Source organism: Macaca nemestrina, chromosome 2, assembly GCF_043159975.1.
Source record: "Macaca nemestrina isolate mMacNem1 chromosome 2, mMacNem.hap1, whole genome shotgun sequence".
NCBI classification, from domain to species: Eukaryota; Metazoa; Chordata; class Mammalia; order Primates; family Cercopithecidae; genus Macaca; species Macaca nemestrina.
This window is the reverse complement of record NC_092126.1, coordinates 50,421,332-50,448,860: the sequence shown is the minus strand read 5'-3', so window position 1 is coordinate 50,448,860 and position 27,529 is coordinate 50,421,332. Positions and strand designations below refer to the sequence as shown.

Below are 27,529 nucleotides of genomic sequence, written 5' to 3'. Positions count from 1 at the left end.
TTTTTTTTCTTGACTTATTGCCATGGGTCAAGTACAATTGTAAAGAAAATTGGTAAAAGTGGACATGCTTGACTTGTTCTTTATTTTAGGTAAAAAGCATTTGACCTTTCACCATTAAGTATAATGTTAAATGTGGGTTTTTGTGTAGATTTTCTTTATCAGGTTGAGGAATTTTCTTCTGAAGTAGTGTGGATGTTTGTCCTCTCAAAATCTCATGTTGAAATGTGATCCCCAATGTTGGAGGTGAGGCCTACTGGAAATGGTTTGGGCCATGGGGACAGATTCCACATAGATGACTTGGTGCCATCCCCTGGGTGATGGGTGAATAATCACTGTATTAGTTCACACAAGAACTAGTTGTTGAAAAGAGGCTGGCACCTCCTTTTCTCTCTCATGCCCTCTCTCTTTCTGTGTGATACTCCTGCTCTCTCTTCACTTTCCACCATGAATGATAGCTTCCTGAGGCCTCGCCAGACACTGAGAAGATGCTGGTTTCATGCTTGTACAGCCTGCAGAACCATGAGCCAAAAAACAAACAAACAAACAAACAGACAAACAAAAAAATAACACTTTACTATATAAGTTACTCAGTCTCAGATATTCCTTTATAGCAATGGAAATTGGATTAATATAGAAAATTGGTACCAGGAGTTTGGTATGGCTATAAAGATACTTGAAAATATGGAAGCAACTTCAGAACTAGGTAACAGGCAGAGGTTGGAAGAGTTTGAATGGCTCAGGAGAAAATAGGAAGATGAGAGAAAGTTTGGAACTTCTTAGAGGCTGGTTAAATGGTTATGTCCAAAATGCTGATAGAAATATGGACAATGAAGGCTAGGCTTATGTAGTCTCAGATGGAAATGAGGACGTTATGGGAAAATGAAGTAAAGGTCACCTTGTTATGCCTTAGCAAAAACCTTGGCTACATTGTATTCATGCCCTAGAGATTTGCGGAAAGTTGAACTTAAGATTGATGACCTAGAGTATCTGGTGGAAGAAATTTCTAAGCAACAAAGTGTTTAAGAGATAACGTGGTTGCCTCTAACAGCCCTCAACAGACATGGGACCAAAGGAATGACTTAAGTTGGAACATATAATTAAAAGAGAAGCAGTGCATAGCAATTTAAAACAATTGCAGCCATCCTGTGTGCAGAGAAGGACAAAGGCATCATCAGCAGAAGAATACAAATGGGCTGCAGAACTAAGACCTTCCAGAGAAACTTGCATGACTGAAAGAAAGCCAGGTGCTAATATCCAAGCCAAAGGAGAAAAGTCTTCAAAGACATTTCAGAAGCCTCTGGGACAATCCCTGCCATCATGGGCCCAGAGACTTAGGAAGAAAGAATAGGCCGGCCCTAGGATGCCACTGGCCTGTGCTACTTCAAGAATCTGCTCCCTGCGTCTGGACTGCCCCAGCTCCAGCTGTGGCTCAAAGGGCCCAAAGTATAGCTTGTACTGCCACTTTGGAGAGCTCAAGCCACCATAAGCCTTGGTGGCTTCCATGTAGTATTAAGCCTGCAGGTGCACAGAATGCAAGAGTAAAGGAGGCTTGACAGCTTCCACATCAATTTCAGAAGATGTTTGGGAAAGCCTAAGTGCCTAAGGAGAAGCTTGCCATAGGAGTGGAGACCTAACAAAGAGCTTCTACTAGAACAGTGCTGAGGGGAAATGTGAGGCTGGAGCCTTCTCACAGAGACCTCAGTAGGGCACTGCCTAGTGGAGCTATGGGAATGGGGCTGTCGCCTTCCAGACCCTAGAATGGTAGAGACACCTGCAACTTGCACCCTTAGCCTAGAAACAATGTGATTCCAATCCTTGAGAGCAGCCACATGGGTTGCACCCAGAAAAGAAATGGAAGTGAAGCTGCTCAAAGTCTTGGGAGCCCAGCCCTGGCACCAGTGTGCCCAGGATGCAGAGCATGGAGATAAGGATTATGCCAAAGCTTTAAGGTTTAACGTCTTCCCTGCTGGGTTTTGGACTTGTGTGGGGCTTATTTCCCCTCTCTTTTGGCTGATTTCTTCCTTTTGGAATGGGAATGTTTACCCAATGCCTGTACTACCATTGTATCTCAGAAGTAAATAACTTAAGTTTGATTTTACATGTTCATAGTTGAGGACTCATAGTTCCTTGAGTCTCAAATGAGGCTTTGGACTTTGGGCTTCTGAGTTGATACCAGAATGAGTTGAGACTTTTGGGAACTATGGGGAAGGAATAATTACATTTTGCAATGTGAGAACATGAGATTTGGGGGGCCAGGGACAGAATGGCATAGTTTGGATGTTTGTCTCTTCCAAATCTCAGGCTGAAATGTGATCCCCAATGTTGGAGATGGGGGCTAGTGGAAGGGGTTTGAGTCATGAGGGTGGATTCCTCATGAATGGCTTGTAAATTCTCTCTCTATTACTTCACAGAAGAACTAATTGTTTAAAAGAGCCTGGTACCTCAATCTCTCTCTCTTGCCCCCTCTCTTGCTGTGTGAAATTCCTGCTTCCCCTTCACCTCCCACCATGAGTAATAGCTTCCTGAGGCTTCATTAGACACCACGCAGATGCAGGTTTCATGCTTGTACAACCTGCAGAATCATGAGCCAAATAAACCTCTTTTCTCTGTAAATTGCCCAGTCTCAGGTATTCCTTTATAGCAATGCAAAATGAACTACTACATCTTTAATTTCTGCTTTGCTGGAAGTCTTTATTTTTAATCTGGAATAAATGTTGCATTATGTCGAATACTTTTTGTGTGCCTATTAAGATGATTATATGGTTTTCTTATGGTTTTGTCTGTTAATATAGTGAAATATATTGATTGAATTTTGAATCTTCAACCATTTCTTGAATAAATCCCAATTGGTGTGGTATAGTAAATCTTTTTATACATTGTTGAATTCCATTTCCTTGTATTAAGATTTTTTAAAATCTCTATCAATAAAGGATATTGTAAGTACTTTTTTTCGTATAAATGTTTTACTAGTTCTAGTGCCAGAGAAATGTCAGTCTCATAAAACGAGTAGGGAAATGTTCCCTCCTCTTCAATTTTATAGAAGAGTTGTGTATAATTGATGTTATTTCTTCCTAAAATGTTTGGAAAACTTTCCAGTGAATCCATCTGGTCCTAGAGTTTTCTTTGTAAACAGGTTTAACTGTAATCAATTTCTACAATTTTAAAAACTGATATAAGGCTATCAGGTTATTTACTTTTTGAGTGACCCTTGATAGTTTTATAGCTTCTCTTTCAAGGAAGGCATTTATTTAATCTAAATTGTCAAACTTATTGGCTAAGGTTGTTCATAATATTCTCTTATTATCATTTTAATATCTTTAGAATCTTTGATAATGTCTCCACTTTCATTCTTGATATTGTTAATTTGCATCTTCTCTCCTTTTTGGGGATGCAGACTAGTTGGAGGATTGATAAATTTTATTATCTAAGAAAAGCAGTTTTTTGTTTTATTTATTATCTCCATTGATTGTTATCAATTTCATTGATTTCCTCTTTGATCTATATTTTTCATTTCTTGTGCTTTTTTTTTGGTTTCATCTGATCTTTTTCTATTTTACAAGGTAGAAGTCGAGGTTATTGATTTGAGAGATTTCTTATTTTTGATAATAGGTGTTTAGTACTATAAATCTACATTTAGCTTCACTGCAATATTTTGATATACTGTGTTTTCATTTTAATTCAGTTAAACATTTTTCTAATTTTTTGGTTGTGTAATTTATTTTAAAGTATGCTCTTTAGTTTCTACATATTTGGGAGTTTTTCCAGATATCTTCCTATTACTGACGTATAATTTAGTTCCATTCAGAAGGACAGCATACTTTGTACAACTTAAATCTACCTTGGGAAATGTTTCACATGTATTTAAAAGACATATTAGTGTTTTGGGGGTAGGAGTGGAGTGTTGTATTAGTGTCAATTAAGTTAAGCTGATCAATAGTGTTTTTCATGTTTTCTATATCCTACATAATTTCCTGTCTACTTACTTCATGTATCTGGAGCTCCACTATTAGATACATTAACGTTTTGGATTGTTATGTCCTCGTGAAGAACTGATCCTTTTGTCAGTATGAAAGTTTCTCTTTATCCCTGGTAATATTATTTGCTCTAAAATGTACTTGTTTGATCTTAATATAATTACTCTAGTTTTATTTTTATTACTTTTAGCAGGGTATATCTTTTAGCATCTTTTTAATTTATAATTTATTTGTGTTTAGTATTTAGAGTAACTTTCTTATAGGCAATACATAGTTGTATCTTGCTCTTTTAACATAATCTGACAATCTCTGCCCTTTAATGTGGAGATTATTGATAAAATTACTATTTTCTTTTCATGCTATGTGTTCTTTAATTTTTCTACCTTTGTTGAGGGAGCTTCCTTTTTATTATTTTTATGATTCCTATATATGTCTTTCATTAGTTCATTAGCTATAACTTTGTTATTTAGTAGTAACTTTAGGGTTTGTAGTATACATCTTTAAATTATTATGGTACATTTTCAAGTGATATAATACCATTTTATGTATTATATGAGAACCTTGCAACAGTATTTCTCCATTTCTTCCCTTGTAGACTTTGCACTACTGTAATAAGTACTGCTTCTACATATGTTATAAGTCTGGAAATACTTTATTATGTTTTCCTTAAAGTTATTCTTTAATTTTTTTTTTTTTTTTTTTTTGAGACAGGGCCTTGCTCTATTGCCCAGGATGGAGTGCAGTGATGCCATCGCAGCTCACTGAAGCCTCAACCTCCCAGGATTCTCCTACCTCAGCCTCTCAAGTAGCTGGAATTACACGCAAAAGTCACCAAACCAGGTAACTTTTGTAGTTTTTGTAGAGACAGATTTCACTGTGTTGCCCTGGCTGGTCTCCAACTCCTGGGCTCAAGCGATCTGCGAAACTTGGGCTCCCAAAGTGCTGGGATTACAGACATAAGCCACTGAGCCCAGCCACTTGCCACTTAAAGTTATCTTTAAAATAATTTAAATAATGATAAAAAGTATTTATATTTACCCATGTAGTTACCATTTTGGCACTCTCAGTTTCTGTTTTTTTGTTTGTTTGTTTTCATTTGTTTGTTTTGAGACATAGTCTCACTCTGTCACTCTCTGATACCCAGGTTAAACTGCAGAGGTGCAATCATACCTCACTGCCTCAGCCTCTGGAATATCTGGGACTACAGGAGTGTGCCACCATGCCTGGCTTATTTATTTATTTATTTATTTATTTATTTATTTATTTATTTACTTATTTTTGTAGAGACAGGGTGTCACTATGTTGCCAAGGCTGGTCTTGAACTTCTGGGCTCAAGCGATCCTCCCACCTCAGGCTCTCAAAGTGCTGGGATTTACAAAGATGAGCTACCATGCCCAGCCAGATTCATATTTCTATCTGGTATGATTTTCCTTCTGCCTAACATATTTCCTTTAACATTTCTTGTAGTGCAGGTCTTCTGGAGAGGGTCTCTTTCAGCTTTAGTATGTCTTATAGAATCTTTATCTCAGCTTGGTGTAGTTTGTTTCATTTTTTGATACATAATGTTTGCCAAACAGTGTTTTAAACAACTTTGGGCATTTAACAATGACATTTTAAATATTTAAAATATTTTTTATTGGGGTAATAAATATAAGATAAAATTTCCTGTCTTAGCTATTTTTAAGTTAAATTTGAATTAATTGAATTAACAATGTTATACAACTATCACCACTATTTATTTCCAATTTTTTTTTTATCACAGCAAATGGAAACCTTTTACCCAGTGAGCAGTAACTCTCCAAGCCTCCTCTTCTCAGCCTCTGGTAATTTTCAATCTACTTCTAACTGTATGAATTTTCCTATTCTAGATATTTCATATAAATAGAACTAAATAATATTTGTTCTTTTGTGTATGACTTATTTCACTCATCATAATGTTTTCAAGTTTCATCCATGTTATAGCAGGTACCAGAATTCTACTCATTTTTATGACTGAATAATATTCCACTGTATGTATATTACACATTTTGTTGAGCCATTCATTTGTTCAAGGAGACTTGGGTTGTTTTCACATTTTGGCTGTGTTGAATAATGCTGCTATTAACATTGCTGCACAAGTATCTGTTTGAGTCCCAGTTTCCAATTATATTATAATTATAATATTTTCCAGTTATTTGGGGTGTATACCCACCAGTGGAATATCTGGGTCTTAGTAAATATGTTTAACTTTTTGAGATACCACTAAACTCAACTTTATTTTTGAAAGATAGTTTAGGCAAAGATCCTAAGTCCACAATTTTGTGTTCTTTGTGTTTTTCCTTTCAGCAGGTTAAAGATGTTTCTCCATTGTTTTCTGCCTTACATTGTTGCAAGTTAAAACAATGTAAGACAGAAAACAATGGAAAAGCATCTACTGTCATATCTGTCTTTGTTCCTTTGTATATCATGTGTCTTTTTACTTTCTGCTTTTAAAATTTTCTTGTTATTGCTAGTTTTAAGCAATTTGGTTATAATGTAGTTTCTTTTAGTTTTCTTCTTGTTTCTTGTATTTAAGGTTCGTTGGTCTTTTTGGACTTATGTGTTTACAGTTTTCATCAAATTTGGAAAAATTTCTGCCGTTAATGTCTCTATTTTTTCTGCTTTTCTTTCCCTCTCCTTTCCTTCAAGCACTTAATTTACATGTATATTAGGACTCTTGAAGTTACTTCTCCCCAACTTTTTAAAATGTTTTATTGTTCTGTTTTTTTCTTTCTGTGCTTCATTTTTGAGTCGTTTTTGCGGTTATGTCTTCAAGTTCAATATTTTCCTCTGTAATGTCTAATCCTATTCAATGTAGATTTCATCTCTGACATTATGGTTTTTATCCCTAGGAGATCAATTGAGATATTTTTTATTTCTTCAATCTCTCCACATAACCATTTAAATCTTTCCACTAATTTGAATATATAGAATTCAGTTATAATACTTGATTTAATGTTTTTATCTACGAATTCTACTCTCTGTGTCAATTCTGCATTAATTTTAATTTATTGATTTTTCTCCTGAGTATGGGTCATATCTGCTTCTTCCATACCTGATAATTTTTATTATTTGTCAGACATTGTAAATATTACCCTTTTGTTAAGATTGATTCCGAGAAGTGGTCAAGTTAGTGTCATTCTTGCAGGTTTTCTTTGAACTTTAATGGGCAACACCAGAACAGTGTTAAGTTTAGGGCTAAGTTTAGGCTCACAATTGAAGCTAAACTCTTCTCAATACTCTGCCTATTTCCCTGTGAATTTTGAGTTTTCCACCCATAATTCTGATAGGCATGGACATCATTTCCATTTCTCTGTTATCTCTGAGAATTGTTTCCTCCAATTCTTTGGGGTAATTCTTTCCCTCATCTCAGGTCATTTCTTTACATACAAGCACTGATCAGTATTCAGTCAAATCCTCAGGAAGGGCCTCAGCAGATATCTGGAGCTCCCTCTATGTACAGCTCTCTTCTCACCTAAGGTAGCTTTGAAATTCCTGGACTCCCAGCAAGCTCTTGTGAAGTCAAGGAGAGTCCCAACTCCCTCTGTGTTCCTCCTTTCCACACTGCAATCTGGAAGAATTTTCCAGATAGCAAGTCGTGATGCTCGACTTACTTGTTTTTCATTTCTCAGAGACAAGTTACTGTTCCCTGTTGTCCAATATCCAATGTTTTGAAAACATTTTTATGTATATATTGTCCAGTTTTTGGTTATTTTGGGTGAAATGGTAAATCCAATTCCTGCTATCCTATCCTCACTAGAAACAGAAATCAGACACATTTTTTTTCCTGTTTCGAACTTTACAAAAATTACCTCTTGAATGATTGTGTATGGAAGAAAAACACATACAATTAGAACATTTTAATAAATCCCACTATATAAATGATGACTAGCATTTTAATTAAAAATGCAAAAAAAGTTTAGAAAATGCACGTGTCAAGTAATCAGAGTTAGATTTGAATTAAGAAACCACCAACTCTAATGCAACTGAACTTTTAAAAATAATTCAGTTTAAAGTGTAAATAACTTTACTGAAGTTTAACGTGTACTCTAACACTTCTTTTCCATGTGGTTGGTCTTCAGATTTCTGCCTCAATTTTTACTTAAGTAGATGATTTACTACTTTCAGAGTTAATCCATTCATTGTTGGATGAGCTTCAATTGCTCAACTATTTCTCAACAACCATTTTTTGAGCATCTAGGATTGATCAAGCACTATCCTAAGCACTATCTATACAAAAATAAATATAATGTTCTTTATTCCCTTAAGGGGCTCACCCTGTAATTCAGGAGCCAGACATGAACAAATCATAACAGTGCAACTGTTAAGTCTTATGGTCAAGGCTGCCTCAGAGTATGCAGGTCTTTTAAGGCACAGAGGCCTAAAGAACATGGCACATTGAAAATATTACAAACAGCTTGATTGATTCAATAAAAGGCATGTGGAAGAACAGGAAAAGATGAGATTGAAAAGGGAGAGATGATTCAAATAAAAAAGGATCCTGAATATCATACAAAAGAATTTAGGCCTTATAATGGACAAAATAAAGGACCCTTGAAGGTTTTTTAAGTAAAGGTGTGCTATACTCTCTACATTAATCACTCTGGAGTAAGTATGATATGGATCAGCAGGAGTCAGCAAATTATAGTTCACAGGCCAAATCCAACCCACGACTTGCTTTTGTGTAAATAAATTGTTGTCCAAGTACAGCCACACTTATTGTTTACATATTGTTTATGGCTGCTTTCTTCTTACAAAGACAGAGTTGAGTAGTTGCAACAGAGACCATATGCCCTGTAAAGCTAAAAGTGTTTACTATTGAATCCTTTACAGAGTAGGTTTGCCAACCCTTAGATCAGAGTGACACAAGAATGGTTTCAAAAAGTAATTAGAAAGGTTCTGACAATAATTCTAGTAAGCCAGTATAAGAGCCTGACATTTAACACAGTTTCTCAAATGTTTAGCATCATTCGACCACAATTTTCACCATTTCCTTCAGCACTAAATCAAAGTCAGAAGGCATTATGTTAACCACCAACTGGTCTGTGTGAATAAAGCAGTATGTGGGCAAAGCAGTGTGAGGATTGGCAGCACCATTTTAATTCATTCAGCAATACCTTTCCCAATGCACACATTGCTTGTGTTCACTCAGAAATGAGCCTGGAGCATTTTCTCCAATCTACAACATGGCTCATAAAATAAGTATGCTTCTCCTGTAATTTAGGTCTTCAAAGATTAATATGATAGTAACTCATTGAGTGTATAATTTCTTGAACATATATTGAGTAGATTCTCACTTTTTAACTAGAGATTTCATCCAAATATAAGTCAAAAGTCTCTTTTCTTGCCCACACAATGTATTTCTCTTCTTATTGTGTGCTATTGATAAACAAAACCAAGAAAAAAAAGTCATTCGATAAAAGGGTTTTGCCAACAGCTTGCCTTGTTAGCTTCTGAGCATAGTATTTGTCTCTTTGCAGATGGTTTTATATGCTTCTGACAATGTGTGACTTGCAAATGGTTTTGCTCTACGGAAAATAGTAAATTTTGGTCATCTTCTATTTTAGCAGAACAGTTCATCAATGTCATACTGAAAATCATAATTTTCTGATTGTTCTGAAAAAAATCTGATTATTTTACAAGTGAGGTTATTGTGATTTTTGAAAATGGCATTAAAGTCTTCATAGCTTTGTGTTGCTATTAGATCATACTTTATAACAGACAATATCCTGAAGATTAGGATGGCCCCTAGTTGGTCAAATAAAACCAAGTTTTCTGATATTACATGTCACAATTTGCAGTCCCAGTTTTCTTCAAAGACATCATGATGTTGTCTCTTATTCGAACACATATAAATTTACATTTTATAGTTTCATTGGAGAATTGTTCAATATCTAAAACTATGGCATTATTTTGAATACAATCACTTAATTTTCAAGACTTTGGCTCTTCAATGGACCACTTTTGAGTCATTAGAAATTAAAATTTTTTTAAAGGGAACTAACAACCTAATAATTATATAAAACATACAGATTTAATGCATGTAAAATATAATACTCAGTGATATGAAAAAATACCTAACGTAAGCTGTCATACAGCTGAGATAAACTGCTAAGAACATTCTTGAAGTGTAACCCAACCTATAATAAAGATTATAAGCAAGTCCCAAGATTTTTATAATAATAATAATTAGTTTTTTAAAATCCAAATTTCTAAAACTTGCATGAAAAAAATGTATAAATTCTTCTTTCCAAACTGACAAAGTCTCTGTGGACTACTTAATTGATCATTCTTTGAGAATCACAGTCATAAATATATAAAATATTTACAGCAATATATAAAAACTATGTAAAATCTTATTCAACTCTGGCTAAACTACCATATATTTCAAAACTAAGTGAGAAAATGTATGCATACAAATTGCACTTTGTGAACTATAATAAAAACTTTAATGTAAGAATTAAGATTAAATAAATCAAGAGTTATTAATCATCCATAGCATTGTTTATATATCTGTTTTCTGTTCTATTCTACAGAGGATTTAAAGAAACCTATGAAAATATCTTTGATACTAAATAATGATATAAATAAGTAAATGAATCTGATTTAAGGGAAAATATGATTAAGAAAAAATAATCTGTGAGGAGAATTTTCATGCAAAAATGCATGCTAAGCATTCCTGTAGAGGTAAGACAATCGGACCATGCATTTGGCTCAAATTTTCTCAGAGCTAAAGCAAAATCATGACATCATTTATCTGCAAAAATAGTTACCAACTCATTCACTATCCAAATGAGGATGTCAGACACCCATCTCTTATTGAAGTCCCACAGATAGAAATTTCCTCACATGTTTTCCTGCAGTAGTTGAGCTATTTTTATATTCATTCATTGCATTATACAACATTACATTTATAAACAATAAATGCTGAATGGTCATTCACCTTTTACCAGCTTAATGTGTTAATTTTTAAATTTATGACTCAAATTTAGGTCATTTTAAGTTAAATCCCACAAATACATATATAATAAAATATTATCTTGATAAAAATTACCTATATTTGGTGGTCTGGTGGGACAGATATTCAGAAGTATGCAGACTTTTTTTCTCATTTTGAATCACATCCCATTATAGTGAAAGTAGGACTAGTTCTCTTCTAGTGTACAAATATGCAGTATTTCTATAGAATGGTAGCTATGCCTTAATACTTCATTATTAGGAATAAATTATAGCAAAATAAAATTCTGCAAAAGAGATGGTTCTTATTTTTGAGAACTCAGTTGTATTAAAATAGTCTTTCAATCAAAAATTGATTATTGTAAATAATGATTTTTATAGCCAGGCCTCAAGAATTACCTGTGTTTTTGATCATATCTACTTCATTATTACTTTTAAGTCCATATTAAAAGAAATATACATTAAAAGAAACACACATTAAAAAACACACATTAAGCTTTTAACACATGGTGCTTCATTTTAAAAGCAGGTATAAGAAGTATTCACTGGCTTCCAATAGATAATCATTTGGTTGATCACAGAATACATGGATACTGAACAAATTAATTTTAGTAAGGTAGAAATAAATGAGTGGAATGGACATGGTAATCATTTAATCTCTAAGTTAGAGCTGCCACTGATTGGTTCTATCACAAACTAAAAACAATAGATGCAATAAAAGTCTATTTATCTTACCCTTTGAATGACTTCTATATTAAAACAGAAATGCTGGAACTAAAGATGTCACATACAAACAGATAGTGTCATTACAGCATTGTGCCTGGCAGTTCAAAGGTGAGGGAACATTCCTAATACAGGAGAAACTCTACCTCAGAGAGTAACACAGAGTTATGATATTTAGAAGTTCTAGTGCAAAACCTTACCATAATGCTTAAAGCATCTCTTGCTTCTGTAACTATCTGCTGTATATATAACTTGTAACTTTGAGAAGGTGCAATAGGATGTTAATAATTAAACAAGTATATCATTAAATTCTGAACATATCTGAATAGACCTTTATAGGTGTGCTATGTTTTTATATTAAGAACAAGAAGCAGTATGTTAGTAATTAAGTAAATATTATAGTAAGTATAGCTTATTCTTGAAGCTTATCACTCCCCAGGGAACAGATATTTAATTTGTGGTCATGATAATAACAACCTAATGAACTTCACATCTTTCAGGAGAGCTTAATAAACTTCAAAGAAGACAAAACAAGAATGTATGAGTAAAAGTACATCCTTAGCCTTTCATTAGGCAAAATGAGCATGAGTCCTGGCCCAGCATGGCTTCCAAAGTTAGCATTCCCAACTACAAAGCAAATGTATGCAGAGAAATGTACAACAAAAGACACAGCTTTTAAAGCTCCAGTTGAATTTCCACAAATGTTTCTTACAAAAGCCACCATTCTCTATGTTAACAAAAAGTTGTGGATCCGTTCTTCACTAAATCCTCTTTTCTTGCATAATCCACCTTGTGCACTTTAGCTTGAGTGTGTTTTATCTGATCTAATCCTGGGCTCATTCACTCTCAGATAGAAGCAACAGGATTATTTCACACTTAAACGAAGTCCAATCTTTATGTGATCCCTAAGAGGACACCTGGCTGATACAGAATTTAAGATAAAGATTAACCAGGTGCTTGAGGAACATAATTATTTCAAATATAATAACAGTTTATGATAGAAAGAATTACTGTCAGACTATAAAAATTTGTTTTAAAATGCACACATTAAGACATATATGTTATTATACATTTTTTGCGTGTAAAGCTTATATACCTACACACATAAGAGTATTCATTTCAAGAAAGGACTCCACATTGTATTCAGAATTTTATAACCCACAGAAAGTGTTCACATTTTCATTCATGTCTTTCTTTCATATTCAGCATATCCACAGCTTATAATGGCTTGAGGAGGGCCAGGCTTTGTGGCTTAGCAAATGAGTCCTTGATTTTTTTCTTTTAATGCAGTGGATAAGAAAGCCCAATAGAAAATTTTCTAAACCCCCATGAAGCTAGAAAACATGGATTAGTATGAGGTAAGTCTATCTTCTTCAGCTTGGCTCTGCAGGATCATTACATTTTTAAAAAGTGTGTGCGCACATGCATTTGCTGTGTGCATATATATTTTACATTGGTTGACTGTATATACACACACGTATTTCCTAGGGGTTGTAGATGCTAGATTATCATTACTGATAAGACAGTCTTACTTCACTTTAATGCACTTTAATACAGTCACAGGCTCAAATTCACTGTAATACAGCTTTCTGATTCCAGAGTTTGCTAATGTCTCGATATTTTGTTTTAAAAAGTTAAAGCCAGATAAGGCTATAGAAATATTCTTTTGGCTGTAAAGTGTGTATAAAAATCTATGGAATTGCTATTTCTTTTCCAGTTGAGACTTGCATAGATATTTTAAGAAGAGGAAAGGTTCACAGATATTTAAGAAAATTGGAATGCCATTGTATATGTCTTGCGGTGTACCTCCTGGTTTTTACATCTGGAATCACAGAAATGTAATATGAATAATATGTGAGAGAGATTGAAGAGCACAATAGTATTCATGTTTTGCTGGATATTTTAGCACATCAAAATTTGTTGAAAAAAATTAACCATCTACAAAACAGAAAAGTCGAGCCATATAGAAATAATGTAGATCATGATACTATCTCCCTAAGTATTACTTAGAAAAGTCACATTTTTCATTGATAAAAATTTCTTCATGTACCTGAGACTCAGTTTCTTTAGCTGCAGAATGGGGGAACTGGGCCAATTATCAATTCCCCTTTCACTCTAAAATTACTCTCAAATAAAAAAATCCCTATATGTTTTGAATTAAAAATACATTCCAGGTATTTATACTTTTAGTTATTAGAGTGATATATCAGTTAATGAATCTCCTAGCAGCAAATACATTTTATGCTAGTTAAAAGTGCTGTTAAAATAACTTGATAAATCTTTAGGAGCTGTGTTTCTGTGAACATTTAGCTCAGCAGCTTTGTTTCCGCAAAACTGTGTGTGAGTGGATATGGAAGATTATAAAAAATAGCAGTGGCATCTTCAAGAAAAATGTGCAAGCTCAGGTAGTTTACCAGATTATTAAAAATTGCATTACATGATATTAAGTACTATATTACTTACAATGAAATTATAAGTGTCACCTTAAAATTATAATTGAATATTTTATAAGAAAAAAATGAAAACTGAAGGCTAAGTTTATGATACTAACACCTATTCAGCTTAATCTTTCCAGTTTTGAATCAAATCATTAATCTCATCCTTTGGAAATATATTGGCAAAATCATAAAATTATTTTACCTTTCAAATAGTTGTGTCATGTTGAAACACCAAAGAGGAGAAAGAAAAGGATAGAATGAAACAAGTGCAAAATTAATTTTCTATCATAAAGTAAGTTATGGTCACATTCTCATCAAACATGGCCACTTATCACTTACCACAGAGTTTGGCCAGGCCTCTTCACTCTTATTAGTCAATAAACTAGGAAACACATCTCTTAAATAAAATTAAAAATAAGATAAAGAGTTGTCTGCAATGTAGTACATCCTGGTCACAGGTAACTTAGATGTTCATTGATGAAATGGAGGAAAGAATGGAAATTAATGTTAGATGTGTGAAAAGTACTATTAAAATACAAGATGATCTTAGAATGAAATTTTTTTAAAAATGTGGGAAGAACAGTGAGACTGAGGGAAAGTTGTCTATATCATCTAAATACATATCAGTTAAACATAATTGGTTAGAATACAGTTGGAATAATCAGTGTCCCAAATAAAGAAGGTACTTTGTGTATATATACATAACGATGACACTGACAACTGGTAGATGTCAGGATAATAATAGCCAAACATTTGTTTACTAATTATTATTTCCTTAATACTAGTTCAAAAACTATACACACATTATTGCATTAATCCCCAGACCACCCCAATGAGGAATGAAAGTACTATTTGTCTCTCTATTTTACAGATGAGAAAACTAAGACTAAGAGGGTAGGTAATTTGCCTCATGTTAACTCTAAATCATTCTCACACTTCATTCATTAGATTATGCATTATTTCAAATAATCCTTTTCTGCCTTTCTCTTCCAGGCAGGAATATCTCTTTTCTACACAAAGCCACCTGAGCCCGTTTAAAATGTAACTTTTGCCATGGAAGAATTCTACCAACACTTCTGTCATCATTTAAACTACCCATTAAATACCTTTTCTATTTTTTATACTATTTTTTGTACTATTTTTTGTTACTGTGTGTGTGTGTGTGTGTTATTTACTTATTTTCTTAATATCATAACAAAACAAAATTAAACAAAAAAAATTGGGTTTTACCAGTGTTGCCATCCAAAATATAGAATACCCAGTTTAACTTGAATTTCATATAAACAAAATTATTTAGCTGGATATCCCATCTTTTGTTTGCCAATCTAGCAAACTTAGTTTTTGCAATCAGCAATGTGTTGGTTCCTAATGCTGCTGTAATAAATTACTACAAACTTAGTGTCTTAAAACAATACAAATTTGTTCTCTTTCAGTTCTGGTACTCAGAAATATAAAATGAAGATGTTGGCAGGCTATATTCCTTCTGGGGACTTCAGGAGACAATTATCTCCTTGCCTTTTCTGGCTTCTAGTGGTTACCTGCTTTCCTAGGTTCATGGTTCCTATTTCAATCTTCAAAGCCAATGGCCTAGCACCTTCCCTCCTCCATGACCTCTTCTGTCTCTTTTATAAATGTTCTTGGGATATCATTGAGCTCACACAAATAGTTGAGGACAATCCCATCTTTAAGACCCTTAATTTAATCACATCTGCAAAGTTCCTTTTGAGGGTAAGGTAGCATAGTCACAGGTTCTGGAAATTAAGACTTTCACATTTTGGGGGGGCCAAGATTCTGTCTACCACGAGTAGTTTCTTAAACTTGCTGAAATACCTCATCCATTTTTTGCTGTTATTTCTTGTATTCCATCCTTCCTCCTGAGTTTACTTTCCTTCTGGCAGAATTAGACACTTCTGTAGGTCTTTTTATAATGGTCTGTGAGTAGTAAAGTTTCTTAGTCTATGTGACTCAGAAAATGTATCATTGTTGATTATTGACTTATAGTTGGTATATGGTAATACTATGATCTTACTCTCTGGACATAAACTCTACCCTTAGCCACTCTTGGGATGGGTTGGAATCAAACATGACCAATTAGAGCATTGTATTTTCCTGATTAGTCAGGTGTCCTGTCAGTTCCAAAAAAGATGTGGTGAAACTTTTCATGGGAATATGGAAAGAGACAAATTCTAGGAGGATTTATTTGTTCATTTATTTTTTAGAGACATATTCTCACTCTGTTGCCCAGAGTGGCTGGAGTACAGCGGTGTGATCATAGCTCACTGCAAACTTGAACTCCTGGGCTCAAGCGATTCTCTTGGCTCAGCATCCTGAGTGACTAAGACTAGAGGCAGTACCACTACACCTGGGTAAGTTTTTAATTTGTAGAGATGAGGTCTCACTATGTTGGGCAGGCTGGTCTTGAACTCTTTTCCTCAAGTGATCCTCCCTCTTTGGCCTCCCAAAGCTTTGGGGTTACAGGCCTGTGCCAGGCCCCTAGGGGGATTTAAACCAAAGATAACTGCCATCTTAAGGAGAGAAGCTAGCTGATAATTGAGCCAATACTCCAGAGAGCAGGGTAGAAATGTGAAAAGAAACATTGTTTGTGACTCTTTTTGTGCCCCCAGATCAAGCTATGTGTGAAGCCAGGTCTTTCCCGCAGACTTTTAAATTATGTGATCCAATCCATTTCCTTCTTTGTTTAGTCCTATTAAACAAAGAAGCCATTCTTGGGATGGCACAATTTGCCTCTAACTTTCTGATCACTTGAAATTAAAAGAAACCTATAAACATACTAAAATTATTATTTATATCCTGATGATTTTTGTTACATTTTATAATAACCATATGCTAATTTTAAGTGAAAGAAAAAAGTAAAGTCTATAGCTGACATACCTATTAATATTGATTCACAAGCCCCTAGCACTAATTTCACTCCTGCTATGGTTACAGTTCTAAAAAGATTAAATTATAGACAAAAAAAATTTTTAAAATAGAAATGACCAAGATTCTGTTAGGCAATACCATATAGGTCATCATGATGTTTGCCAATTTGGCATCCATTTGCCCCTAGAAATGATTCTGCAACATACTCCTCGGGTTATTCAATCCCAGCCAAGAAATCTGTGGAAGAGGAAAAACAAACAAATAAACAAAACAGCAAAAGAACTTTCTGATTATCGTGTGACTAGCTTCATAAGCTTGGAAGTCTATGAATTTCCTGGTCTTCCTTTTGCCCCATTCCTCACATAGCTCATGTTAATGTCTAGGGACCGTCTGTGAATGAATGTAAAGAGAAAGACTAGATATTCATTGTCCATTGGCTCAGTCACTCATGGGATAAGAAATACTTCAAAATTTATATTTCACTGTTAAAAACCACTCCAAACTTTGTAAAAAAAAAAATATTATCAGACTTGCACCATGTAAACCAAACACTTTAGGACAAGGTTTGATATTTAGCGGGGTTACAAGAGGGTTGGATGTTTGCTCTGATTGAATAGATGTCTATTCTGATTGTTCAGTGGCCATGACACACTGAATGTTTAATGTTTGCAGTGTCACACTTGAGTGGAGGCAAGCACAACCACATAGACCACGGCTTCTGCGAGGTTCTATTCTCAGCCATTAACTAAATATTCTGACTGACATGATCGTGTCAACAGCCATTTCAGCATCCCTATCATATTTAATTAGGATTCAATGAGGTTTTGGAAAAACATGGAAGGAAAACACAGGAATGTTAAAGATTATATGAATACACACACAAACACATATACATGTGTATAAATATATAATCACATACACGTATATATAAAAGTTTATATATTTTATGTATGGATGATATGTACTATATATGCACATAAGTATACATCTATATTAACATACAAATATACATTTATCTTACTTTATCTTCTAAAGCAAGATTGCTTTCACAGAAAAAAGAAACACAATTATAAAAAGATTGAAAATAAATTTGCAAAGACACTGCAATGTACATATCTTAGCATTAACAACATGTAATACAGAAAAGGAGAATTCCATATTTTGTTAACTTACAGAGCCCAGTACACCCAGGAGATACTTAATTAAGAAGTCTCTAAGCTGCAGGTTTATTAAACGAGCATACTAATGAGGGTAAATCCTTTACTTTTAAATAAAATTTAGGAATCCCGCCCTGCTGTTACTTACAGTTATGATTGTTTGCTCATCAGAAACCTACAATTTACAGTTCCCGTTTGTCGACTGGATATCTTTTTCTGAACCAGAAATATCCATTAACACATATGTATTAAACATCAATATATAGATTTGTAAGCATAATTTTTCTTACTATAATTTATAAAAGTTCATCACAGGAAATTTTACAAATATAAAACTCTTAAAATGTACACATAATCTCACCAGTCAGGGAGCATAACAATTATATTTGCATATCCTCATTGTCTCATATACACATAGATATATATGTATATTCATATTATATAAACACATTCATTTGTATACATATGTATATATATACAAACACACACTATTTTGATAGATGTCAACATATTTGCTCTATTAAATTTGAAAGAGAAAAAATACTTTGTCTTTGGAGACAGACAATTCTTTTGTTTGGTTCAACTCTCAATGAACCTCTTTGTATGTACAGATAAAAATCTTACTATGGGCCAGGCATGGTGGTTCATGCTTATAATCCTAGTATTTTAGGAGGCTGAGGCAGAAAAAGAGTTTGAGCCCAGGAGTTTGTAACCAGCTTGGACAATATGGCAAAATCCCATCTCTGTGAATAATAATAATAATCATCATAAATTAGTCAAATGTGGTGGTGCATGCCTGTGGTCCCAGCTACTTGGGAGGTGAGGTGGGAGGATCACTTAAGTCCGAGCGGTTGAGGCTGCAGTGAGCTGTGTTTGTGCCACTGCACTACAGCCTGAGTGACAGAGTGAGATGCTATCTCAAAAAAGAAAAAAAGAAACAAAAAAAATCTCACTATGAATGGAAGATTTGAGATTATGAGGAGCTATAATTTTCTGTATAATAATGTTGAAATCTTTCTTTCCTGGGGTCATCATTGTATCTCAGACTATAATAAGATTATAATAATGGAGAAGTGGGCCAGAGGCTTGAGAAAAATTTGAAACATATTTTGATTTTATGCTACCTTTGAAAGATACTTTTTATGGCCTACTAAACATTCTTCTTCCTTCTCTTCAGTAAAACAACTTGAAATTTATGTAGAAAGGCACATGGCCTGCAGTTAAAGGGGTCATTTCAAATAAGTTCTGACCAATGAGGTGTAAGCAGGCAAGTTGCATAGCCCTACCAAAGAAAATCTTCATCCAAAGGAATGAGTAGGCCTTTTTCTCCATCCTTCTGTGTGGACTAGGAAAGTGGCCACTGGAGTTTAAATATCCAACTTGGAACCATAAGGGAGCATATTTAAAATAGCAGAGGAGCAAAACACGACCTCTGAGTCCCCATTCCAGTTCTGAAAAGCTGCATCCTGAATGTTTTTGCATGAGAGAAATGAACTATACCTTGATTAATTAATTAGTTATTTGGGAGTTTACTGTTAGAGCGGAATTTATTTTATAACTGATGAATTCTCACTGGGATAGAGAAAATTGGAGAGAGGTTATCTACGGGCAAAGACAGTTTGGTTAGAGAGACGTAGTTTGACTGCTGACAAATGACGGATTAAGGAGATAGCATCTTTTGAGAAAGGTTTTAGTGTTAGTCTCTAAAAGTTGTGCTCAGTGCTGTGGTCTGAGTGTTTGCCTTCCCACTGCCCCACACCAATTCATGCTTTGAAACCTGATCCCTAATGCCACAGTATTAGGAAGTGGGATCTTTGGGAAGTGATTAGGTCCTAAGGATGGAGCAGTCATGAATAGAATTAGTGCCTTTATAAACGAGGCCTGAGGAGGCTTGTTTACCTCTTTCACCATGTAAAGACATAGCAGACAGCACGATCTGTGATGAGTGGGCCCTCGTTAGAACTTGTCAGCTTCCAGAATTACAAGAAATAAGTGTTTGCTGTTTACAAACCACCGAGTTTATGGTATTTTTGTTATAGCAGCCCAAACAGACTAAGAAACCCAGTTCCTAATTTGAAGTTTTTGTTTTTCACATTGTAATTTCCTTTTGTTATTGCCAAGATTTCACTGAGGTTTAGGCAAATGGTATATTCTTGTGTTTTGGGAAATTAAGAAATATCCTGTTTATACCTATACCTGGAGAAGCTATTGTAAAGAAACAAGATTATTTATAATAACTGCTAGAGTGATCCAAAGTGAGCTGACTGGCTGACTTGACAAGCGATGACCACGATGGATCTGTAGAATGTGAACCCTCTCCCCTGGTGTTCCTAGAAACAATTATTTTCAGTGGGAAATTCCATAAAATCCTGGGCTTCATAGAATAGAATGACTTGATTGCTAGTGGAAAATGTTACAAAATAACCATTCTCATAGATAAAAATATTGAGGATGTTGGGTTATTAATACACACCCATATAGCCCATAGGATAATGTCTTAGTCTGTTTGTACCACTGTAACAGAATACCACAGTTGGATAATTCATGAAGAACATACATTTATTTTCCCACAGTTCTTCAGGTCTGAAGTCCAAGATTAAGGCACTAGCAGATTTTGTGTCTGGTGAAGGCTACTTTCTGCTTCCATGATGGGGTTTTGTACACTTTGCCCTCTGGAGGGGAGGAACACTGTGCCCTCACATGGCAAAAGGCTGAAGTACAAAAAGAGATGAACTCACTCTATCACGCTTTCTTAGAAGTATGCCTAATCCCATTCATGAAGGTGGAGCCCTCATGCCTTAATTATCTCCCAAATGCCATACCTTCTAACACTGCTTCATTAAGGAGTAAATTTCAACATGCATTCTGGAGGCAACAAAAAAATTTTAACCACAGAAGATGGATTTGAAGCATTATCATTATTATTATTTTATTGTAGTATTGTCTTTAAATACTTGCATTTATTTTTAAAAGAATTGATACTTTTCACTGAAGATTAATTTAATAAAATAAATATCTAGAACCAGAAGTAGCATTTGACCCAGCAATCCCATTACTGAGTATATACCAAAAGGAATAGAAATGATTCTGTTATAAAGATGCATGCCCATGTATGTTTATTGCAACACTATTCACAATAGTAAAGACATGAAACCAACTCAAATGTCCATCAATGATAGACTGGATAAGAAAAAAAAAAAATGTGGTACATATACACCATGGAATACTATACAGCCACAAAAAGGAATGAGATCATGTTTTTTTTGCAGGGACATAGATGAAGCTGGAAACCATCATCCTCAGCAAACTAACACAGGAATAAAAAAACAAAACTGCATGTTCTCACTCATAAGTAGGATTTGAGCAATGAGAACACACGGATACAGGGAGGGGAACAACACACACCAGGGCCTGTTGGGGAGTGGGGGGCATTGAGGGGAGGGAGAGCATCAGGACAAGTAGCTAATACATACAGGGCTTAAAACCTAGGTGACAGGTTCATAGGTGCAGCAAACCACCATGACGTATGTATAACTATGTAACAAACCTGCAGATTCTGCATATGTATCCCAGAATTTAAAGTAAAAAAACAAAAACAAACAAACAAAAAAACTGTAAATTCTACATGTGTTTTCAGGGAATGCATCAGTTTCCTCAACAATACATAATGATATTGAAATTTAAAAAATTCAGAATTTTTGGAACAGCTGCAAATGAACCTAGGAGGGGTAAAAGCTAAGGACATGTTCACTGACAATTCTATGAAGGCTTTCAACTAAAGTAGGCAATGGTTAGTAGGCATATAATGCCTGAAAGTGGAAATCAGTCGATGGCTAAGAGAATCAAAAAAGAAAATTAGAAACTGTGTTAAGAAATAATAAAATGAAAATCTGACCTATGTTAAGAGGTGTGTGGTTTAAATGTAGTGCCTTCCAAATTCAGGTGTTTCCAATGCGATATTATACTATTATACTAAAGAGGTAGACGTTTTAAGAGCTTAGATTAGGCCAGAAGTGCTTCTCTTTCATGAACAGGATTAAGGACTTATAAAAGAGACTTTACTAAGCATTTGACTTCTCTTGCCTTACCCGATTCACCACGGTAGGATGCACAAGAAGGCTCAAAAGATAACAAATGTTGGTGCCTTGATTTTGCACTTCCCAACCTTCAAAACTGTGAGAAATATTCCTGTTCTTTTCAAGTTACTCAGCCTCAGGTGTTCTGGTGTAGCAGCACAAGTGGACTTAGACAAGAAGTCACTTGAGAAGTCAAAACAAACAAAAATCATTTTTATTCTTCAGAAAGCCTTAGAACAGATCAATAATATTTTCTTCAAAATAGCAAAACCAGCATATGATAAAGCTAAAGAACTTTTGTGAATAATGTTTTGTATAGAAAATATTCCTCTGGGTAAGAGGGTTCAAGAAGCAGCTAGTGTGTGCTTCTCTCCCAGTAAGGAAATGAAGTGGTGAGTAAATACTGACTTTTCAAGTGAATCATCTGAGAAATCATGTCAGCATCCTTTAAGTGAGTGGGGAGACACATGGAGAACAGAGAAGAGTGAAAGTAAACAGCTGTCCACCTGGGACCAGTGCAAAGCCAGGAGAAGCTCCCTGAGATGGGGAAAGGGGGAGAGAATAAGAGTCCCCAGGGGATCCACATTTCCCACAGAGACCTGTGTAATATTGGGAAAGGGAGAACCTCCCTGACTCCTTGGTCCCCAGGCCTCCAAATTGATAAAGGGAGTCAACCAGAGTTTTTGCAGAGGTACCACTCAAGACTGGAAGGAACTCCACAGGCCTTGGATCCACGAGCAGCTCAGCATGAGCTGCCATGACACCAACAGAGGCTGTGGTCAAGGTTCTGGGGAACAGTCAGACTGCTTCACTCCTTCTTGCCAGACAAGGGTTGGCTCCTTTCTCTAGCACAGTGGTGCCACCACTGCCTGAACTATGCAGCCAGGCATAACTCTGTGTTACCCCAGGAAACACATGGATGGTGATCTGTGCTACTCCTCCCACATTTGCTGCTCTTAGCTAGGCAAGACTCACCAGCATGGGTGCAGCCCAAGTAGGGGAGAAACCTGCACTCTCTGAATACTGAGAGGGGTGAGATACCTGGATTCATGAGCTGGCAGGGGAGCAGGGCATACCTCCCTCCACAGAGTTGGTCCAAGAAGGGTGTGGCCTGTCTACCAGCTATAACCTCTACCTAAGGGAACCCTGTAGGTGTGAAATACCTAACAAAAGAAAGACAGGTGCAGTGCCAGTGATTGGAGGAGTCTCTCCTAAGATGCAGGAGAACTGGCAAGAGGATCATCTCTCTCCACCTGACCACAGAGCACTACTGAGAACATGCTGAAATACAAAAGAGCCACACAACTAAGTAAAGTCTATCTGCTAGTCATCACTCTTAATTTCCATCTAATGAATTCCAGCCAAAATTACAACACCCAAAATATTTTGCCAGCATACAGCACCTGTGAAACTTAAGGCAAAAAATCAGCCACAAATTAAAATCTTGTACAGAACTTAGCCATTTGAAAGCACCTGGAAATGAAGTCAACTGACTATACTCATCTTACATCACAGTTAAAAGAACACTAGCCCTCTCAGATGAGAAAGAATCAGTGCAATAATTCTGGCCATTCAAAAGGCCAGAATGGCTCCTTACCTCCAAACAAACACACCAGCCCCCACAAGCAATGATTTTTAACCAGACTGAAATGACAGACATAGAATTCAGAATCTGGATAGTAAGAAGTGTTTCAAGATCCAGGAGAAAGTTGAAACCCAATTCAAGGAACCCAGTAAAATGATCCAAGAGTTGAAAGATAAAATAGCCATTTTAAGAAAGAACCAAAAAGAACTCCTAGAAAGAAGAATTTGCTACAAAAATTTCATAATGCAGTCAGAAACATTAACAGCAAAATAAACCAAGCCAAAGAGAGAGACTTAGAGCTCAAAGACCAGTTCTTCAAATCACCTCAGCAGTCAGACAGAATATTAAAAAAAATTTCAAAAAATGAACAAAACCTTCAAGAAATATGAAATTACGTTAAGAGACCAAATCTATAACTTATTGGCATTCCTGAGAGGGAAAGAAAGAGAGTAAGCAACTTGGAAAACATATTTGAGGACATAATCCATGAAAAATTTCCCAATCTTGCTCTAGAGGTGGACATGCAAACTCAAGAAACACAGAGAACCCCTGTGAGACACTCCACAAGATGACCATCCCCAAGGCACATAGCCATTAGATTCACCAAGGTCAACAGAAAGAAAAACTCTTAATTGCAGCTAGAGAAAAAGGTCAAGTCACTTAAAAAGGGAACCTCATCAGGCTAGCAGGAGACTTCTCTGCAAAATCCTTACAAGCCCAAAGAGATTGGGGGCCTGTTTTCAGAATCCTCAAAGCAAAGAAATACGTCTATCCAAGGAAGTGAATGATCTCTCCAAAGAGAACTACAAAACATTGCTGAAAGAAATCACAGATGATACAAGTAAATAGAAAAACATTTCCTGCTCACAGATTGGAGGAATCGATGTTGTTAAAATTGCCATACTTCTCAAAGCAATTTACAGATCCAATGTGATCCCCACTAAAACATCAATGCCATTTTCTTTTACATAAGAAGAAAAAACTATTCTAAAATTCATATGGAACCAAAAAAGAGTCCAAATAGCTAATGGAATCTTAAGCAAAAGAACAAAGCGAGAGGCATCACATTACTTGACTTCAAACAATAATAGTATAAGGCCACAGTAATCAAAACAGCCCAGTACTCATAGAAAAACAGAACACATAGCCCATTGGGATGTAGTAGAGCAGCCAGAAATAAAGCAGCACACCTACAAAAAAAAAAATCTGATTTTCAACAAAGTCAACAAAAATAAGCAATGGAGAAAGGACTCCCTGTTCAATAAATGGTGCTAGGATGAGTGGCTAGCCATAGACAGGAGAATAAAACTGTACTCCTACATTTCACTATATATATAAAAGCAATTCAATATGGATTAAAAATTTGAGTGTAAGACCTCAAGCTATAAAAATATTAGAAGAAAACTAAGAAATGCCCTTCTTGACATTGACTTTGGCAAATAATTTATGGCTAATTTCCCAAAAACAACTGCAAAAGAAACAAAAATTGATACGTGGGACCTAGTAAAACTGAAGAGCCTCTGCACAGCAAAAGAAATTATCAACAAAGTAAACAGACAGCCTACAGAATGGAAAAAAATTCATAAACTATGCACCTGGCAAACATCTAACATTCAGGATCTACAAGGAACTCAATAAAATAAAGAAGCAAAAACCAAATAATCCAATTAAATAATGGACAAATGACATGAAAAGATACTTCTCAAAAGAAGGCATGCAAATGGACAACAACCATGACAAAATGGTCAGTATCACTACTTGTCTGAGAAATGAAAATCAAAGCCACGATGAGATACCATGTCACACCAATCAAAATGGTGATTATTAAAAAGTCAAAAAACAACAGATGCTGGTGAGGCTGCAGACAAAAGGGAACACTTATGTACTGTTAGTGGGAATATAAATCAGTTCAGCCACTGTGGAAAGCAGTGTGGAGATGCCCAAAAGAACTTAAAACAGAACTATCATTCAACCCAGCAATCCCACTACTGGGTACACACCAAAGGAAAATAAATCATTCTACCAAAAAGACATATGCACTTGTATGTTCTTGTATTTTCATTACAGTGCTATTCACAATAGCAGAGACATGAAATCAACCTGCCCATCAATGGTGGATTAGATAAAGAAAGTGTGTTACATATACACCATGTAATACTATGTAGCTATAAAAAAGAATGAAATCATATCCTCTGCAGCAACATGAATGCAGCTGGAGGCCATTATCCTAAGCAAATTAACACAAGAACAGGAAACCAAATACTGTATGTTCTCACTTATAAGTGGAAGTTAAACACTGAATACACATGGACATAAAAATGTGTAGACATTGGGAGCTACTAGAGGGGGAAGGAAGTGGGGGGGTACGGACTGAAAAACCATTGAGTACTATGCTCACTACATGAATGATGGGACCATTTGTATCCCAAACCTCAACATCACACAACATACCCACATAACAAACCTGTACCCCCCTGAATACTAAATAAATAAATAATGAATAAAATGTGGTATATTTATGCAATATTTAAAAATTCCTTTGAAGTAATATTTCTTAATGTTTAATTTTGTCAACATTATTTTAATTAGTCCATAGACTTCCCTTTTACCAAATAATTTATTTCAAATGCCTGTTTTGTGTTACATTTATTAAATTTAAACAAATAAATGTTATTTATTTCTAGCAATTTGGCAACAATGCAGGCAAAAATACTTATTTGTCAATTTTTGAAAGATTTGTTTTTTAGACAGACATCTTTTCAAAATGATTGTCTAGAGGAAAGAAGAGAAAAACAATTTGTCTCTTCAGAATTCTAAGCTGTTTAAACTTTGTTAAGCTTTCTCTAAGACGGAAAGAAAGAGAAAAAAGAGAGAGGAAGAGAGAAGGAGTGATAAGAGAAAGCATGAGGGAGAGAAAAAGGAAGAGGAAAGAAGGAAGGAAGGAAGGAATAAAGGAAGGAAAGAAGGAAGGAATGAAGGAAGGAAGGAAGTTAGGGAGGGACAGAGGAAAGGAGAGGTGAGGGGAGGGAAGGGAAAAGAAGGAAGGAAAGAGAGGAAGTTGCTTATAAATGTCAAGTCTTGTCATCAAGAAGAAAAACAAAATATCCTAACAAGAAAAACGTTTCACTCTTTCAAGACCGGTATCTGGAAATTATAGATGTTCATTGCTACTGGGCTGGTCATCAGACATTGCTTCTAGGCCTTTGGTTGGGAGAACAAATATTTACATTACATATACATCTTTTTAAAACTAAGATACCTGGAAAGTTGCAGTTCTAATTCAAGACTAGAGAGTTGTACTTCATCTCTTCTATATAAGAACATTATCCCCTGTCTTCCCCACTAGGAATTCTGGTTGTCAAGGACACTGGATATAGTAGAATTAGAGTATTCTATGTCTATTGTTTTATACCAACTACTTTATATCATTTTAGACATAGAATAGTCTCAGAATCACAATACAAAAATACTACCGCAAAATATGATTATTGAATAGTTAAAAGAATTTTGTGCATGCTCTCCCCATTCTCTCCCCATTTGTAAGGTTTATAAATATATCTACATTACCAGATCATATTGTTACATATTATAATCTATTTCTTTTAATATTTCTGTATTCCTAGTTTTATAAAACTGATATATTTAATGTTCAACACTAGTTATTATGTAGAAGTCTCTCTAATAATTTTGTTTGTCTAAAGTTGATCCTGTAGTAGAT

At 35.1% G+C, this 27,529-nt stretch overlaps 1 long non-coding RNA gene across 1 annotated transcript; it reads right to left on the bottom strand.

Annotated features, from left to right (window-relative positions):
- On the bottom strand, nt 1–27,130 carry LOC139361749 (uncharacterized). The gene is made up of 5 exons (XR_011619344.1): nt 27,071–27,130; nt 22,239–22,409; nt 17,132–17,230; nt 14,450–14,572; nt 1–509 (listed from the first exon to the last, which is right to left on the bottom strand). It is a non-coding gene; the product is annotated as an uncharacterized lncRNA (long non-coding RNA).
- Nucleotides 27,131–27,529: the final 399 nt, after the last annotated feature.